Genomic DNA, 20002 nt, shown 5'->3' with positions numbered 1-20002 from the left:
TTAGGAATATTGACATTAAAAGAAAATAAAAATATAGACAAAACACAACACTTAACGACAACAAATAATTCATTAAAAAATCACTTAAAAAAATCTTGTTTACTTTAGCTAAAACAAGATAATGAACTTATATATAGGCAACAAATAATGACCTTTAGCTAAAACAGATTCCTTGAAGAGTTGTTCAAAGTGAGGCTTGCAATACAAAACACCTTCCATTAAAGAAACAAAAGATGAAACAAATAAAAGATGTAGAAAAACTCTTCTGAATGCTAAATCATTATTTATGCAATTACCAACTGCTTTCCAAAAAATGATTGAAATTTCTCATAACATGATTTAACTTATTTAACTGACAATGGTTAATTATCATACCTAGCAATATTCTATCAGAATTAATATTGCTCTCACTTGAATAGTAATATTGCTCACTATATGCTATCAAGCAATGAATCATTCTAGATTTACTCAATCTTGATATATATTTTGTTGAGGATACTACCTAAAGCAATTTAGTGCTACTAAGTTTCCAACACAAAGAAAGACTGTAGACAAAATTGTATTTTTTTTAACAATAAATTTATAGAGTCAACTATTGGATTGCATAACATGAGTGACAAGATACGAAGATAAAATTTCTACTTTTATCATGATCCAAAAATAGAATATTTATTTACTCTACAGAACTAGCTCGAATATCAAATCTACAACATTGATCATTTACTAGGAATCTCGACGTTCCAAGTTATTTGGAATGCATCAGACGAACACATCTTACTTAAACTCGCTACTTCCAATGAAAAGAGATGATTACAAACAAAGTAAAGTTCAAATAACAACATAAAATTCCAAAAGGGAGAACACAGATAGAGGCGAACGACGATACCGTGAGGGTTCCTTTGCAGTTATTGCACTTGAAACAGGACTTATGGAAAACGATTTCGTCCGTAGTGAGTTGATCCATGAGGTAGACAGGTAACTCCATTTTACCAACACAAGTTATTTGCCACGCATAACTCAATGCGATGGAGTGACCAAAAATTCAAATAGAAAAGAAAAGAAATTGTAATATCCAAATGAATTATCTTTCCAGCAACAAAATTGGGCAGTTATATTCCAATGTGTAAGTTGGCATCAAAAAGAGGAAGATCACCTCAGATTTTTAAGCGGCGGAGGCTAGGTCGTAGGCACCGTGGAGGAGTGGCAAAGGAAGCTAGGTCGCTGGTGGCACGAAGGAGTGGCAGAGGAGGCTAGGTCCCGGCCGGTGTGGAGATGTGGTGGAGGAGGTTAGGTGCGAGCGGTGGGTTTTGGAGGCTAGGTTTTTCATGGAGATGAGTTTCGGTGGAGATGAGTTTTCATGGAGATGAGTTTGGGGAGGAGCTAGGGTTTCACTATGGGTTTCGGCGGTGGAGCTAGGGTCGTGGAGATGAGTTTCGCCGGTGGGTTAGGCAGAGGGAAAAATCACTGTGGGTTTCAGTGGTGGAGCTAGGGTCGTGGAGCTTCGCGTGGGTTTGAGGGAGGAGGAGGGTTTTGTGGGCACTCGTAAAAAATCATGCTTTGGTCTACATATGTATACTAAAAAAATTATGCAATAGACAACACTTAAACACAACACTTTTTGAAAAGCGTTATCTTTGATATAAAAAAAATATCAATAGACAACGCATATTTAAAAAAGCGTTGTCTTTAAAAAGAAATAAAAAATAAAGACAACGCTTTTCACTAAAAGCGTTGTTAAAAGAAAAAAGACAACGCTTTTTAAAAAAAACGTTGTCTTTTAAGTGTTGTAGAATCTCAATTTTCTTGTAGTGTATCTGAGACCCTGAACTCTCCCCTTTCTGATTCTGTCAACCCTTGCTTGATTTTCTGAATTTCAGGGTCTTGACCCTGAGCTGTCTGAATGTCACCAAGCAGGGTAGATGCTAAAGTCATAGTAGAGAGCTGTCCCGCTATAAGTTCGAGACCAAAATCTGTAATCTCCTTCTGTAGGGACGGTGACATGGCTGCTAGGGATAGTAAGGTGGCGCTGGACTTCCTACTAAGTGCGTCTGCCACCTTATTGGCTTTTCCTGGGTGGTAGAGGATGTCTATATCATAATCTTTGACCAGTTCGAGCCATCTACTACGCTGTCACATATTCAGATCCTTCTGAGTGAAGAAGTATTTCAGACTCTGATGATCTGTATACACTCTGCACTGAGCTCCATACAAGTAATGTCTCCAAATTTTGAGAGCGAAGACAACTGCTGCAAGCTCAAGATCATGAGTGGGGTAGTTCCTCTCATAGTCCTTGAGTTGTCTGGAGGCATAGGCGATCACCTTGCCATTTTGCATCAGTACTGCTCCCAGTCCCAACTTAGAGGCATCACTATAAATATCAAAGCTGTCTGTGTTTTCTGGTAGAGTCAGAATGGGTGCACTGGTCAATCTTCTTTTTAGCTCGCTGAAGCTGTTCTCACAGTCCTCTGTCCTGGTAAGAGCTGTCAGTGGGGAGGCTATCCTGGAGAAATCCTCTATAAACTTTCGGTAATAACCTGCTAGTCCCAAAAAGCTTCTGATTTCACTGGCGTTCTTGGGTCTTTTCCAGTTACTCACAGCTTCTATCTTACTGGGGTCTACCATGATACCATCTTTGGAGATGATGTGACCCAGAAAGGCTACCTGATCTAGCCAGAATTCACATTTCATGAACTTGGCGTACAGTCTGCAATACTATTTTCAGGTGCGCTGCATGTTCTTCCTGAGTTCTGGAATAGATAAGGATATCATCGATGAACACGATAACAAACTTATCTAAGTATTCCCTGAATACTCTGTTCATGAGGTCCATGAAAGTAGCTGGAGCATTCGTCACGCCAAAGGGCATGACTACGAACTCATAATGTCCGTATCTGGTCTTGAAAGCCGTCTTGGGTATATCACCTTCTTTAACTTTCACCTGGTGATATCCCGATCTGAGGTCTATTTTAGAGAACACTGCTACTCCCTTTAACTGATCAAACATGTCATCTATTCAGGGCAGAGGATACATGTTCTTAATCGTGACTTGATTCAGTGCTCTGTAGTCTATACACAGGCGCATGCTCCCGTCTTTCTTCTTCACAAACAATACAGGGGCTCCCCAGGGTGAGTGACTAGGACGTATGAAGCCCTTGTCAAGCAGCTCCTGTAGTTGCTCCTGAAGTTCCTTCAGTTCTGATGGAGCCATGCGGTAGGGTGCTTTGGAGATGAGATTTGTACCGGGGATGAGTTCTATCTCGAATTCAATCTCCCTGTCTGGTGCTAGGCCTGGTAACTCTTCAGGGAAGACTGCTGGGTAGTCACATATGACTCGGACCTCCTCTAGCTTTCGGTCCTTATCCTGGCTGCTACTGACTACATGTGCTAAGAATCCCGTACATCCTGAATCTAGTAGTTTCTGTGCCTTCAGAGCTGAGAGAAATTTCTTGGCCTTTCTCTTTGGTTCTCCAACGAACCTAAACTGCACTCCTGCTTCGGGTTGGAATACAATTCTCTGTTTACGGCACTCTATAGAGGCGTCATACTTCATCAGAAAGTCCATTCCAAAAATGACATCGTAATCAGTCATATCTAGCACTATCAGATCACAAAAGAGTTCTCTGTCTGCTATAACGACTAGCACTGCTCTGAGCCAGTGCTTGGATGCCATAATTTCTCCCGAAGGTAGTGTTGTCAGAAACTGACCACTGAATACCTCTGGGGGTACTGATAACCTTTCGGCGAATGCCCTGGATATATAAGAATGGGTTGCCCCAGTATCGAATAAGACAGTTGTACTTTGCTGTAAAATACTGATCTGACTTGTAACAACTGTCGAGGCATTCGCTACGTCCTCTCTGGTGAGTGAGTAGATCCTCGCATTCGTCGTGGCTGAGGGGGCTTCTAATCTGCCATGGCTGATGTGTGGACCATCTAAAGCAGCCTGCATCTAATGCAACTGTGCTGGCTTGACTTCGTACTGAATCGGCTGTGGTGGGGGCAAGCTGGTCTTGTTTGGGCATTGTTTAGCCATATGCCCCTCTTGTCCACATTTGAAGCATCCCCGTGTTCCCTTGCGACAAACTCCTGGGTGGAATCTCCCACAAATAGAACACTTGGGATAACTAGGCTGTTTGTTGGCAGGTCCTCCTTTTGGGTAACTCCCTGGTTTGCGTTTGTTGCTGGAGTTTCCTTTCCAGTTAGAGCCGTGGGAGCTGTGGCCCTGGTGTTTCTGAGTACCTGAGCCTTCTGGGCCTTTCGACTCTGAGAGGACTTGCTTCTACTGCTTGATACTGTTCTGGTAATGCTCGGTGGTTAAAGCACTGCTCACTAGTTCTTCTGTGGTTTGCGGCCTACGGACACCGCTGGCCACGTTCATTGCTATTTCCGGCCTTAACATCTTGAGCATCAACCGGACTCGTTCCCTTTCAGTGCTGAGCCAGTCTGTTGAATTTCCTCACAGCCTCCTCAACTGAAAGGTTGCCCTGACGAAACTCAGTGAACTCGTCGTAGTGACAGTTCGTGACCCGCATGTGAAAGAACTCTTCGAAGAATTCCCTTTCGAAGTCAGCCCATGTCATCTGATTCACTGGGCGCTTCGCTTTAACTTTCTCCCACCACATACGTGCGTCTCTTGTCAAAAAAAAAGAGGCGCACTTCACCTTCTCATGCTCTGGCCAGTCCAGAAGCTCCATCGTACTCTCCAGTGTTTTGAACCAGGCTTGAGCATCCCATGGTTCACTGGTGCCTGAGAAATTCTCCGGCTTGATCTTCTGCCACTGGATCAGATAGGCTTCCCTCATTGTCCCTGTTGCTGGGGCTACTGGTGCTGCAGGTTGGACTAGTGGAACCTCTATCACTACTGGAGTTGCTAAGTTAGGTTCTGGAGTGACAGTGGGAGTGTTCTGCTGGTTAGCCCTTAAAGTGGCTATCTCCTGTTGTTGTTCAGCTAGTTGCTTCTGTAACTGAGCCACTACCTCTGAAAGGTCTGGAGGAGGCACTGAGCTGCCTGCCTCATGCTGAGGCTCAGCAGCTGGTGTCTTTCTAGCTGGGCGTCCTCGTACCATTTTCTAAACAAATAGAGGACATACATAACTAATAGGTGTTGGTGCAAACTGCACCAGAATCAAACCTGAGTTTTGATGTTGTCAAAGGTTCAAGTTAAGTCTTGTTATGATCTAACAAGTTGACTAAGTGTGCAGGATGTTTACTCAACCGAGAAAGTCCTAGCTGGAGGCAAGGCAGAAAAGTCTTAGTAGATCGTGGAACCTAGGTGCAAGTCCAAGCAGGTCAAGGGGACCCAATGCTTGGCGGTATGATCGAGAAGTCTGGATGACTGAAGATCAAGAGAAAAGTCCTGGGGAGCCGATCAAGGCTGAGTGAAAAGTCCAAACTAGATCTGGAGGATCAAAGTTTGACAGGTAGGTTGAGGTAAGCAAACTGGAGGAGCGACAGTGAGGTCGGGTTCCCAGAGGGAACAACCTTAGGTCGTTGATCCAACTGAAGAAACTCGGAATGTTTCCAAGTTGAGATCAAGACAGCTCTACTGTCTATATTACTCATGCACTATATTACTGTGCTAACACTTGTTTTGCAGGAATATTGTTTAAACTCTGTTTTGCAGATTTGGCCTGATCGGTCGACCGAACCAGAAGATCGGTCGACCGAACCATAGTGACTCAGCAAGCCAGTTCATCAGCACCGAATCAGCAAGCAAAGGAAAGAAGGGTTGATCGGTCGACCGAACAAGAGGATCGGTCGACCGATCCAATCAGCATTAATCAGCATTAAAGGGTGATCTCGGCAGAGTTCAGCGAACAAGGAAAAACCTTGTTCGGTCGACCGATAAAAGGGTTCGGTCGACTGAACCATTGAAGGCCAGTTAATGCAGTATTTACAAGCCAGCGTCAGACTCCAGCTGTGGGTGATCGGAGCTGGTTCGATCGACTGAACAGATGGATCGGTCGACCGAACCTCAGTCCACCTATAAATTCAGACTCGAAGACAGAGGCCAATGAAGAATTTTTCTGATCACAAGTTACTACTCTGCAAGCGACTCATCTTCAGTGCAAAGATACGTAATTTGGAAGAACCGACCTACGCTACATCTTCGATTCATTTGTCGGTATACTTGTTTTTTGTTTTATACTTAATTGCTAATAAGATAGTAGATTTGTTACTATCTTATTCTATTGTACTTGTACTATCTGCTTCTCTCCGAGGAGTTCGGAGAGAAGGGTTTTAGTGCTTTGCCCATCAGTGCGGTCAAGGACCGCGGGCCTTCGAGTAGGAGTCGAGCTAGGCTCCGAACGAAGTAAACGATTGTGTATCCTTTCTTATTTTCCGCTGCACAATTCTGACTTAAAAGAAAAGAATAGTTTTAAAAAGAAGCGATATTCACCCCCCCCTCTATCGTGCTACTCAATCCTATCAATTGGTATCAGAGCAAGGCTATCTCTGAAATTTCTTAACTGATTTTCTAAGCATCTTTAAAATCTTTTCTTTTCTTAAAATTTCTTTAATATTTTTCATTATCTCTATTTTTTCAAGCACTACTAATCCCAAGACAAAAGTCTTGGAAATATTTCTTTTTATCTGTGCTTTGCAAGGATGTCGAATTCATATCAAGAGGGCTATAGCACGGTCCGACCTCCACTATTTAAAGGAGAAAACTTTAGCTACTGGAAGAATAGGATGGAGTGTTTCCTGAAGTCCGACATCGAGCTCTGGTTCATAATCTTGAAAGGTTATACTCCTCCAACGAAGGACGGAACAACTCTAGAACCGGAAGAATGGACTCCACAAATGGTCAAAAAGGCACAACTAAATTACAAGGCGATCAACACCATTCAGTGTGGACTCACAATGGAGGAATTGAACCGAGTTGGTCCCTACGACAACGCCAAAGACTTGTGGGGCTCACTAATCAAATTACACGAAGGAACCGACGACTCAAAGGTAAACAAACGAGATCTTCTTTTAAATAATTTACTTAATATAAAAATGTTTCCTAGAGAGACGGCCTCGCAACTACACGCCCGACTGAAAGACATCCTCAACGGTCTTCACCTAATCGGACACGAACTCGAAAATCGTGACACGATAAGGTACGCTCTGAACGCCTTTCCGAGGAATGCTTTGTGGGCATCAATTGTAGATGCATACAAAGTTTCCAAAGATCTTTCAATTCTTAAGTTAGACGAATTGTTTTGCGAGTTGGAATTACACGAGCAATCTAACATGAGCCATGTCGAGAAAGGAGTTACTTTGTATGCAGGTTCAAACAAAGAGACAAAATAAAAAACGAAGATCGAGTCTGAAAGCGAGTCAGACTTAGATTCAACAAACGAAGAAGAACTAGTCAACATGGTCCGAAGATTGTTGACTAAGAAAAAGTTCAGAAGAAATACCAAAAAGATTCCACCGAACCAGATCCAAAACAAATCAGAAATGATTTGTTATGGATGGAACAAAAAGGGGCATTTCAAAAATGAATGCCCAAATCGGAAAGAAGAATGACCCAAATCGACAAGACGGAAGAAGGCACTTCAAGCGACTTGGGACGAAACCTCTTCCGACGAATCCGACATGGAACAAACCAAGCACTCGAGTCACCTTGCATTTATGGCAAGGAACGCAGATTCCGAGTCCGAGTCCGACGAAGAATACTAGTCCGAGATCGACCTCGATTCCGAGAGAAGCCCCGGATTGAAAGATCCGAATATGGTAACGATTTATTCAAAGTCAAATTTACTTAAAGTAGTTAAATGTTTGTTTAAAAAATTAGCAAATTCGGAAAAACAAAATAACTTGTTACTTAAGGAAATAGACCACCTTAAGCAACAAGTTAGCTTGAGTGACTCGACTAACCAAGTTCAAGTCGGAACTTTGACTCAAGTTGAAAAACTCGAGGAAGAAAATTTCGATTTGAAAGGTCAGGTCGAGCGACTCAAGAAAACTTTTGAAAGGTTCGAAATGGGATCCAAGTGTCTAAATATGGTACTTGGATCGCAACGAGCCGTGTACAACAAATCGGGGCTTGGCTATAAACCGAACAAAACAAACAAATCATACATGTCTCTAATCAGTCAAAATGTTAGAAGTCAAGTCCAAGCATGGGTTCAAACAAAACACTTAACCAAACCAATACAAACCAAACCACTACTTGGTCCCTAAGAGTCAAATTCATTACTTAGATAGACCTTATCTAAGCTATGACTCAGGGGGAGCAACTAGAAAAACAATCCAACCAACTTAATTAAACCAAACTCAATACTTAGGATTAGGATTATTAGAACGGTTAGATGAAAAAGGTTTACCAAACCCTATAACATAGCACCGGAATGGATTGGGATGATAGTACGTCAAGTAAACTCTGTCGAAGGCATGTCTAGGTTGAATATGGAATTCTACCTGGTGCACTAGACTTAGTGGATCTGACCGAAGCTACCCCAGTCAAGCATGGGCTAGTTAGACCAAAACTTAGTATTAAGTTTTTTGGGCAGGAACAGTTTGGAAAGTCTTCAGCAAGTGGTCTAATGATATTCAATTAGGCCATATGCCTCGCCACTGAACTGAAACTTATCCTTAGGACGCCTGCTTGATTAACCCAAAGCAAAGTTTGAATCTAACATGGGTTCAATAACCTCTTTCAATAAAATTAATTCTAATTTGAACTAAATTAATTTTGATCTAATTCAAACTAATTAAAATTATTTTAAACTTTTTTAAACGTAATTTCAAACTTAATTAAAATTACTTTAAACTTAATTAAATTATTTTAAACTTATTAAAAATTATTTTAAACTTAATTAAAATTACTTTAAACTTAATTAAAACTATTTTAAACTTAATTAAATTATTTTGGACTTATTAAAAATTATTTTAAACTTAATTAAATTATTTTAAATTTAATTAAAATTATTTTAAACTTTTTTAAACGTAATTTTAAACTTAATTAAAATTACTTTAAACTTATTAAAAATTATTTTAAACTTATTAAAAATTATTTTAAACTTAATTAAATTATTCTAATCTTATTAAAAATTATTTTAAACTTATTGAAAATTACTTTAAACTTAATTAAATTATTTTAAACTTATTAAAAATTATTTTTGTCACGCCCCAGAGGAGTCTCTGTCCGAAGAAATTTCGGCAACATCTCCCCTGTACGGCGGACAATCTGAAACTTTTCTACAAACACTATATACCTCAGCCACATACGGCTGGAATAATAACACAAATAAAAAAAAAACAATCACCACGCAGTTTATATAAATATTCAGTCTCTGGCTGTCACAACCACGCAGTTAATAATAGTAATCACAAACAATATCACTCTGACTCGAAATCCACCCTACTCAACTACACTCGTAAATCTCAAAGCCAACGAACTCACCTCTTCTGCCGTCCAGGCAGGCATGTAGTAAAATAAAATCCAAATCATACCAAAAATCCATCAACATCTCAAAATCCATACAAAGTCCAAGTATCCAAACAAACCAAGTCTATAACATAGTCAAAAAGGAAACAAACAAAACCAGTAGATCCGTAAGTCTTCGGGTCTTCAGGGGACCAGCAACTAGAACTCTCTCCTGACAGCATCATCCTGAAATATAACAACAATGGAGGCGGGGTGAGTCCAACACTCAGCAGGTACAATTGATATGCAAAGTAAAGAAATAACACCTAGCACTAATCATGCGTACAGTCTCCTGATAAAATAAAGATAAATGCAAACCGAAGTAGACAAGAGAGAATCTGTACTAACCAGGACCTGGTATAAGGACAAACAGTCTGAAAGGTATAGAAGACCTGTATGCATGTCAAACATGATATCCACACAATATGCAGCATATAAATGCAGCAAACACAAACACAAGCAATAAATGCATCATGCATATGATGCCAATGTCATGGTCACCCCTGACGCCAGTCAGCCAACTCACAACAAAAGTGGGACCGAGTGGGTAGGGCTGTGACGACCGTGCACTCCGCAACACTATTCCTGATGAGTGATCGAGTGGATGGGATGTCGTCGAGTACATACGCATTCTACCCCAAATCATAAATAGGGAGCGCAATGCTCTCATCTCCCGGATGCTATGACGGGAGGAATCTCTGTATGTCACACACTACCCATGAGCGGATCAACGGAGCACCGGAAGAGTCTGACGTGCTACCACGCCGTGTCACGCTACCCATGAGCGCCACAACGGAACAGTGATGAAAACTGGCAAAGTGCTCGACAATAATGGAGCAATCTCTTACACAGCATGCAATCATGCGAATGGTGCATGTCACTGAGCATGGTAATATGCTAAATCAATCTCTAGACATATGATAATGTGCACCAAAGTAAATAAATCATATCAATGTATACTGATCACATAAGGTATCAAACCTAGGTCCTGGCATGGTAAAACATGGTTATATCACTACCCATGAGCATGTGAAATCAGATAGGTATCAACCCGAAATGCAAACAAACAATCAATCAAGCAGGTAACATGTATCGGGCAGTGATTAACCAAAACAAATAAGAAAACACAATTAATGCAAATTGTTAATTTCATTACTAAGCATATCAAAGACAATAAGTCAAAAGTACCCGCCTCCAATAGGAATGTCCAAATCCGACATCGAGATACTCGTCTCGCGTCAAAGTCCTGTAATACCAATAGATATACTTCTATTTAGCTAAAATTCAAATGAATTGCTAAATAAATCCTTAAAACTATTTAGGGCAAAAATCCTAAATAATAATCACCAATATACCTAATCAATATACACGAAGCTCAAAAACCCTAAACCTTACCTCAAATTTTTCGATGCCTCAGTGCTGCTCAAATCCTGAAGAACTTACTGTCGAGACCCGGAGAAGCTGTTGTGGGAAAACAGTGACAAGTACCATAGTTATCAACCAACAAATTCAGCACAGGATCCAAATCAAAAATCCAAATACCCCTTTTTGCCTTACCTAACTCGCTACCCCCTGTTCTCCTCACTGCCGGCGGCTAGTGGCGAAGAAGGAGGATCCGGTGGTGAGGTCTAGGGCAGAAATGTTTGGCCGGCTAGGAAAAATTCCAATGGCTGGCAACCAAAGATCAGCAGGGCTCATCTAGGGCTTGCTTCTGCCGTGAATAGGGCGTCTCCGAGAAAAAAAAAGGAGGCAAGGCCGGCCTTGAGCTCAAACCTAGGGCACGGGCAGAGGAGGAGGTTCGGTGGTGGTGAGAGGTGGCTGTCGGAGAGGGCGTCGGTGCTTTGGCTCGGCGTCGGGTCAGAGTGACGGCCTGCTGCCGGCGCTAGGGCACAGGTGACGGCTATAGAAGGGGTGGCTCCCGGCGGTGTTAGGCTCGGGTGGCTGACGACTAGGGCACAGATTCGGTGGGGAAGAAGGAAAGGCTCGGCGAGGGAGAAGTATAGAAGAGGGGAAAAAAAATAGCGTCGGCGTCGCAGAAGAAATGAAGCGAGGGAGAAGGAACTGCTCGGCGCCGGTTAGGGCTCGGGAGAATTCGGCGAAGGAGAAGAAGAATGGCACGCGGGGAAATAAAATAAAAAATGAGGGAGAAAAGAAATAAGAAAGGAAAAGTAAATAAATAAAAATTAATTTTTCTTCACTTAAATGAGTAGCCTAAACAGGCTTTCCCGGGCTCCGTTTTTATCCCCGTTAACTCGTCCATACGAACTCCGAAAAATTCCCGAAAAATTTCCAAAAAATCCAAAAATTTCCTTTATTCATATTCGCCTATTTTCCGGTATTTTACAATTTTAAACTTAATTAAATTATTTTAAACTTATTAAAATTTATTTTAAACATATTAAAAATTATTTTAAACTTAATTAAATTATTTTAAACTTATTAAAAATTATTTTAAACTTATTAAAAATTATTTTAAACTTAATTAAAATTATTTTAAACTTAATTAAAATTATTTTAAACGTAATTAAATTATTAAAATTATTTTCAACTTAATTTAAATTATTTTAAACTTATTAAAAATTATTTTAAACTTAATTAAAATTATTTTAAATTTAAATAATTTAATTAAAAATTATTTTAAACTTAATTAAAATTATTTTAAACGTAATTAAATGATTTTAAAAACTTAATAAAAATTATTAAATTATTTTAAATTTAATTATTAAATTATTTTAAACTTAATTAAAATTATCTTAAAATTATTTTAAACTTAATTAAAATTATTTTAAACTTAATTAAATTATTTTAAATTTATTAAAATTTATTTTAAACTTAATTAAAATTATTAAAAACTTAATAAAAATTATTTTAAACTTAATTAAATTATTTTAAATTTAATTAAAATTATTTTAAACTTAATTAAAATTATTTTAAACTTAATTAAAATTAAAACTTTTAAAATTACTTTAAATTTAAAACTTAATCACTTTACTTGATTCGAACAATAAATTATACATATAAATCAACTAGATTTCAAAACTACTTACTTAATCCTTTAACCACACTTTGGTCTCATCCTACATTTTGTAGGATTCCAAAGCTCTGGATAAATGGATCTTGGATAGCGGGTGTTCCAGACACATGATTGGGGATCAGCACAAATTTACCAACATTGAATTCAAAAATTTAGGGTCAGTTGCTTTTGGAAACAATGGCAAGTTAAAGGTAATCGGTACAGGTGAAATTCAAATACAGTCAAACATTTCAATTAAAAAGGTTTTACTTGTTGAACATTTTAATTATAATTTACTTAGTATAAGTCAACTTTGTGATTCAGGTTTTAAGGTTCAATTTTTGTCTTCTAAATGCTTAATAAGTTACAATGACTCAACTAATGTTTTACTAAAAGGTTTTAGAGACAAAAATATATACTCCATTCATCTACCTAAAACAATATCTAAATGTCTTCTAGCAAATAATGATGAAACTTGGTTATGGCATAGGAGATTAGCTCATACTCACCTTAGAAATTTATTAAAATTAAGCAAAAATGGTTTAGTTAAAGGCTTGCCAAAATTAGGAAATCCTTTAAATAAATTTTGTAATTCCTGTCAACAAGGTAAACAAATTAAATCAACTCATAAACTTACAAATCAAAATAGAACAAATAAAATACTTGAACTAATACATTTGGATTTATTTGATTCTCATGGAATAAAATCTTTTAATGGAAATCTATATTGTTTAGTAATCATTGATGACTACTCTAGATATACTTGGGTAAAATTTTTATCTAACAAAAATGAAACCTTTGAAACATTCAAGAATTTTTGTAAACAAGTAGAAAATGATAGAGATATTAAAATAAAAAGGATAAGAAGTGATAATGGAGGAGAATTCAGAAATCATAATTTTAATAATTTTTGTTTAGAAAATGGTTATCACCATGAGTTTTCATGCCCTAAAACACCATAACAAAATGGCTTAGTAGAATGTAAGAATAGAACCTTACAAGAAGCTGCCCGAACCATGTTAAATGAATACAATACACCAAAATACTTTTGGGCTGAGGCTGTTAACACAGCTTGTTATGTTCAAAATTGAATCATAATTAATAAAGATAAAAATAAAACATCCTATGAAATTTATTTCAACAAAATTCCTAATATAAAATACTTTAAAGTTTTTGGTTGTAATGTTCATATTTTAAATCTTAAAGATCACTTAGGCAAATTCACTTCAAAAACTAACTTGGGAATTTTTCTAGGGTATTCATCTACAAGTAGGGCATATAGGGTTTATAACAAATCTACTTTAAAAATTGAGGAAACAACAAATGTAACTTTTAATGAAATTGTTACTGATTCTACTACTCAACCTCATTCAAATGGTAATCAAGTAGATGATGAAGAATTACCTAACCTTAAAGAATCTGAAAATTCAAAATTATTAAAATCTAACCCTCACCATCCGATCAATCAAATCATAGGAAACCCTGAATTAAGAGTTCAAACAAGATCTGCTTTTAGAAATCTAAGTCAAATAGCATTAATATCTAAAATTGAACCTAAAAATATAAATGATGCATTAATAGAACCAGACTGGGTAATCGTAATGCAAGAAGAATTAAACCAATTTGAACGAAATCAGGTTTGGGACTTAGTACCTCCACCAATAAATAAAACGGTCATTGATACTAAATGGGTGTTTAGAAATAAATTAGATGATCAAGGCAATATTTTAAGAAATAAAGCTCGTTTAGTAGCAAAAGGGTTTAGTCAAGTCGAAAGACTAGATTACGACGAGACTTATGCCCCAGTAGCTAGACTTGAATCAATTAGAATGTTGTTAGCCTATGCTGCATTTAAGGGGTTCAAGTTGTACCAAATGGATGTTAAATCCGCTTTTCTAAATAGCGTTATTAAGGAGGAAGTCTACGTTAGTCAACCACCCAGTTTTGAAGATCTAGAAAATCCAACCTATGTCTTTAGACTTAAAAAAGCTTTATATGGATTAAAACAAGCACTTAGGGCTTTGTATGAACGTTTATCTAATTTTCTAAAATCCAAGGGTTTTAAAGAAGGCCAAATTGATCCTACACTTTTTATTAAAACCTTTAACTCAGACATTTTTATAGCCCAGGTTTATGTAGATGATATTGTATTTGGTTCAACTAATTCAAAATTCTTAAAAGAATTTGTCACCTTAATGGAAAATGAATTTGAAATGAGTTTAGTTGGTGAATTAAATTATTTTTTAGGTCTCCAAATTAAACAAACTAAAGATGGTAATTATGTACATCAAACTAAATATACAAAAGAACTTCTTAAAAAATTTGGTATGGAAAACTGTAAAGGGCTAAAAACACCAATGGCAAGTAATCTAACCCTTGATAATGATGAAAATGGTATACCTGTTGATTTAAAATATTACAGAAGTATGATAGGAAGTTTACTTTATCTAACTGCAAGCTGACCTGACATTTTATTTGCAGTTAGTATGTGTGCCCGATATCAAACTTGTGCAAAAGAAACCCATCTTTCATTGGTTAAAAGAATTATCAAATATTTAAAAAGCACTATAAATGTGGGAATTTGGTACCCAAGAACCTCACATTTTGACTTGGTCGGATACTCGGATTCAGATTATGCTGGGTGTAAGTTAGATAGAAAGAGTACAAGTGGAGGTTGTCAGTTGTTAGGATCATCTTTGGTTAGTTGGTTTAGTCGTAAGCAACAATGTGTTGCCTTATCTACCACTGAAGCCGAATACATAGCAATGAGTGAATGTGTAGCTCAATTGTTGTGGATGTCTCATACATTAAAAGAGTTTAATCTAGATTATAAAAATGTAAAAACCTACATTGATAATATTAGCTTTATAAATCTTACTAAAAATCCAGTACATCACTCTAGAACTAAACATATAGAGGTTAAGCATCACTTCATTAGAGATCATGTGTCTAAAGGGAATATTGAACTTAATTATATTGAATCCAAATCTAACTTGGCAGACATTTTTACTAAACCCTTACCTGAAGCAGAATTTAGTAATCTAAGAAGACAATTAGGGTTATGTTTTGTAGAATAGGTTCTTTGTTTTTGAAAATTACTACGTAGTTTATTTTTTAAAATTATTTTTGTAAAAATTCCCATTTCAAATTTTTGTTTCAAAAATACTTTGAAACTATTTTTCATTTTATGGAATAGCCTAGGTCTTACCGTAGAATTGCATGATCCTATAGTTCTAGGAGCCAGCATCTCACAAGCACAGTAGGATCCCTTGTTTGATAACTTAGAATGGGTGAGATGCTTAGCTCCTAGCCCTAGATTTCAGATGCTTATGCCAGTGCATCGCTATAAATCTGGGCTTTAAATAACAAACATTGATCAATTTGAGTTGACTAGTAAGTAAAACCTTGCTAGTTATACAATGCTCAAATTGACCAACCTGAGTCAAATTGCTACTATCTTGTGATAGCTGCCCTTGGACAAGGGTTGGACATTTCATCATAAGGACAAATTTTCCTTAGTTTTTCTATATTCATGCTTGGACTTTAGGAATTTGTCAATTTTAGGGGGAGCTTCAAAACAAGATTTTTAGGCTTATACTATTTTGATCAATTTTTTTCAAAATATTATTTTTCAGATATTCATTCTCCTAAAAATTTATTTTATTCTTTTTCAAAAGAAATAAAATTTCAAATGTTTTAATTTACTTAATATTTTATTTTTTTTAAAACATATAATTTTAGAATTTTTCAAAATATTTCTTGCCTTAGTATTTTTTTTCAAAATTCAAAATATTACTTTTTAAAATGTTGTTAAACTGTTATTCTTTTCAAATGTTTTTATTCATTCTTTTCAACATATAATTTTAGAATTTAAAAAAAAAAATCTTGACTTAGATTATTTTTTAAAATTCAAAATATAATTTTTTTAAAAGGTTGTTAAAAAATCTTTTCAACATATAATTTTTAAATTTTTTCTTGACTTGGTATATTTTTCGTAATGTTTTTCAAAATATAAGTCTATTCTTTGATTTGTCTATTCTAAATTTACTTGGCTTTTGGTTCTGCCCCTATTTTTGATGTGTGTCAAAGGGGGAGAGATAATGTATTCAGGGGGAGAGGTTTATTTCAGGGGGAGAAATAAGAATTTAAATTGCTTGCATATTTACTTGTTGCATATTTGTATGCTTGTTTATTTACCTATTGCATATTTTTAAACTTAACTTTGAACCTTGGTTGCCAAACATCAAAAAGGGGGAGATTGTTGGTGCAAACTGCACCAGAATCAAACCTGAGTTTTGATGTTGTCAAAGGTTCAAGTTAAGTCTTGTTATGATCTAACAAGTTGACTGAGTGTGCAGGATGTTTACTCAACCGAGAAAGTCCTAGCTGGAGGCTAGGCATAAAAGTCTTAGTAGATCGTGGAACCTAGGTGCAAGTCCAAGCAGTTCAAGGGGACCCAATGCTTGGCGGTATGATCGAGAAGTCTGGATGACTGAAGATCAAGAGAAAAGTCCTGGGGAGCCGATCAAGGCTGAGTGAAAAGTCCAAACTGGATCTGGAGGATCAAAGTTTGGCAGGTAGGTTGAGGTAAGCAAACTGGAGGAGCGACAGTGAGGTCGGGTTCCCAGAGGGAACAACCTTAGGTCGCTGATCCAACTGAAGAAACTCGGAAGGTTTCCAAGTTGAGATCAAGACAGCTCTACTGTCTATATTACTCATGCACTATATTACTGTGCTAACACTTGTTTTGCAGGAATATTGTTTAAACTTTGTTTTGCAGATTTGGCCTGATCGGTCGACCGAACCATAGTGACTCAGCAAGCCAGTTCATCAGCACCGAATCAGCAAGCAAAGGAAAGAAGGGCTGATCGGTCGACCGAACAAGAGGATCGGTCGACCGATCCAATCAGCATTAATCAGCATTAAAGGGTGATCTCGGCAGAGTTCAACGAACAAGGAAAAACCTTGTTCGGTCGACCGATAAAAGGGTTCAGTCGACCGAACCATTGAAGGCCAGTTAATGCAGAATTTACGAGCCAGCGTCAGACTCCAGCTGTGGGTGATCGGAGCTGGTTCGGTCGACCGAACAGAGGGATCGGTCGACCGAACCTCAGTCCACCTATAAATTCAGACTCGAAGACAGAGGCCAATGAAGAATTTTTATGATAACAAGTTACTACTCTGCAAGCGACTCATCTTCAGTGCAAAGCTACGTCATTTGGAAGAACCGACCTACGCTACATCTTCGATTCATTTGTCGGTATACTTGTTTTTTGTTTTATACTTAATTGCTAATAAGATAGTAGATTTGTTACTATCTTATTCTATTGTACTTGTACGATCTGCTTCTCTCTGAGGAGTTCGGAGAGAAGGGTTTTAGTGCTTTTCCCATCGGTGCGGTCAAGGACCGCGGGCCTTCGAATAGGAGTCGAGCTAGGCTCCGAACGAAGTAAACGATTGTGTCTCCTTTCTTATTTTTCGCTGCACAATTATGACTTAAAAGAAAAGAATAGTTTTAAAAAGAAGCGATATTCACCCCCATCTCTATCGCGCTACTCGATCCTATCAATAGGATCATATTGCATAACTATTGTTATCATGTTAGGTACTATCATACATATACAAGCATGTTTTAGTTATCTAGGAACATGAAAACAAGCAAAACTTAAATAAAGTGAGAGATGTTCTTACTTGGAAGCTGCAGGTTCAATGCTGATGTGTGTGTAGGAAGTATGGAACTTTTGCTCTGATACCACTCTGTAACGACCCACCTCCTACTAACTAGGCTGCGAGGCCGGACCGTCACATTATGCTGTGCTAACTATAAGGTACGGAAAACTGTGCTAATTAAAATCTTACTCTGCTAATGACCATCACAGTTTGTAAGACTATGTTCAAAGACCTTTCCATTAACATGCATACACTAGGGAAGGAACCCGAACCTTTGATTTGATCAAAAGACCGAAATGAGACCCTTCCAGCTGAAATCAGACACTCCAATCGATCAGCTGATCAATTGGAGTCATCTGATCGATCCGCTGATCGATTCAGCATGCTACTGTGCATGGACAAAATTCTGGATCGATCGGCTGATCGATCTGGCCTGACTAATCAATCCATTGATCGATTCAGGGTGCTACTGTACGCGGGGTAATATTCTGGATCGATCGACTAATCGATCCAGACTTGCCAATCGATCCAGCGATCGATTCAGAAGCTCTCTGTTCACGAGGCTAATTCCTCGATCGATCTAGTGATCGATTCCAGAGCTTACTGTTCGCGGAAATCAGCTCTCAATCGATCAACTGATCGATCGAGAAGCCTATAATCGATTGGCTGATCGATTGAGGTTTCTGATTTCGTATCAGGAGTTTGATTTCAGCACTGTTTCGTGCTCAAATCACATATATCAGTTCTAAATGACTGGGAAAACATCCTAATATCAAATAACTAGTATTCCAAGCATAGCATCGTACATAATTCACTAGTTCATGGCATTCAACATACTAAGGTGCGGAATAATAAAATGCTAAAGAGTTCTAATGCTCAAAACAAAACTTGCTGGATCCCTAAGATCTTTATTCCAAGTTCTTGCCCACACACATCTTTATAGCATTGTCCTCCATCCTCCACTAATCCATCCTTCCTTTACCTTTATCTGCAGTATAAGGAAAAGAAGTATCTATCTGCTCGAGAGCTTAGTAAGAAACCATCTACCTCACAAAACATGCATACGATGCAATTTATGCCTTTAAAACATGCTATTTGAAATATATGCTAAACATTGCTAAACATGGATTCTAAAACATGACATAATCACATACGATACATGACAATCATAGCTAAGCATAAAACCATCATGTGGATCCATAAGAACTAAACGGAAATAAAAGCTAAGCTACACTACTGCTACCTGATGCTAAGCTGCTCTGTATTCACATAAACTAGGTTGTGAAGTTTTGAAAGCTACTTATCATAAATAGATGAAAATACATAATCATGCTGCTGACGGGCCCGACAACTGTACTTGTTGTGCGCACATCCCTAACTAAACCCGGGGTTGCAAATTCTGAATCTAGTAGGGTTTACTAGGTTATCTAAACCTAGGGACGACTATAGGAGCCCAACCCAAGGACAACTGAAGTCCTGTACAGTGCCACTGAAAAGTAAAATACTGATTTGTAGCTAATATACCTTATCTTGCTCTTACTAGGTTATCTGAACCTAGAACTAGGTTATCTGAACCTAGAGGCGACTGTGGGAGCCCACCCATTGGACCGTAGTCCCATATAAGCTGGAGCAAGACTAATATGCTATTTTAAATGCTTCTACTACATTTACTGAGCTATTAAAATGCCTACTGTGGCATTCTACTGAGCTAAGCATTAAAGCAAACACTTGGTGTGCGCTAATTCACACCCTGTATACTGAAAATTCTGCATATGACTATACTAATGCATAAAACGCACGAAAAGCTACTTATACTGCAGGTGAGGGGTTTCTTACCTCTTGCTCGAAGTTTCTTACAAATCTAAACGCTAGGTTTCCGATGGAGAAGATCCCTTTGT

The sequence above is a fragment of the Zingiber officinale genome, chromosome 3B (assembly GCF_018446385.1).
Source record: "Zingiber officinale cultivar Zhangliang chromosome 3B, Zo_v1.1, whole genome shotgun sequence".
Lineage (NCBI taxonomy): Eukaryota > Viridiplantae > Streptophyta > Magnoliopsida > Zingiberales > Zingiberaceae > Zingiber > Zingiber officinale.
The sequence above is the reverse complement of the archived record's forward strand: the minus strand, read 5'-3'. Positions refer to the sequence as shown.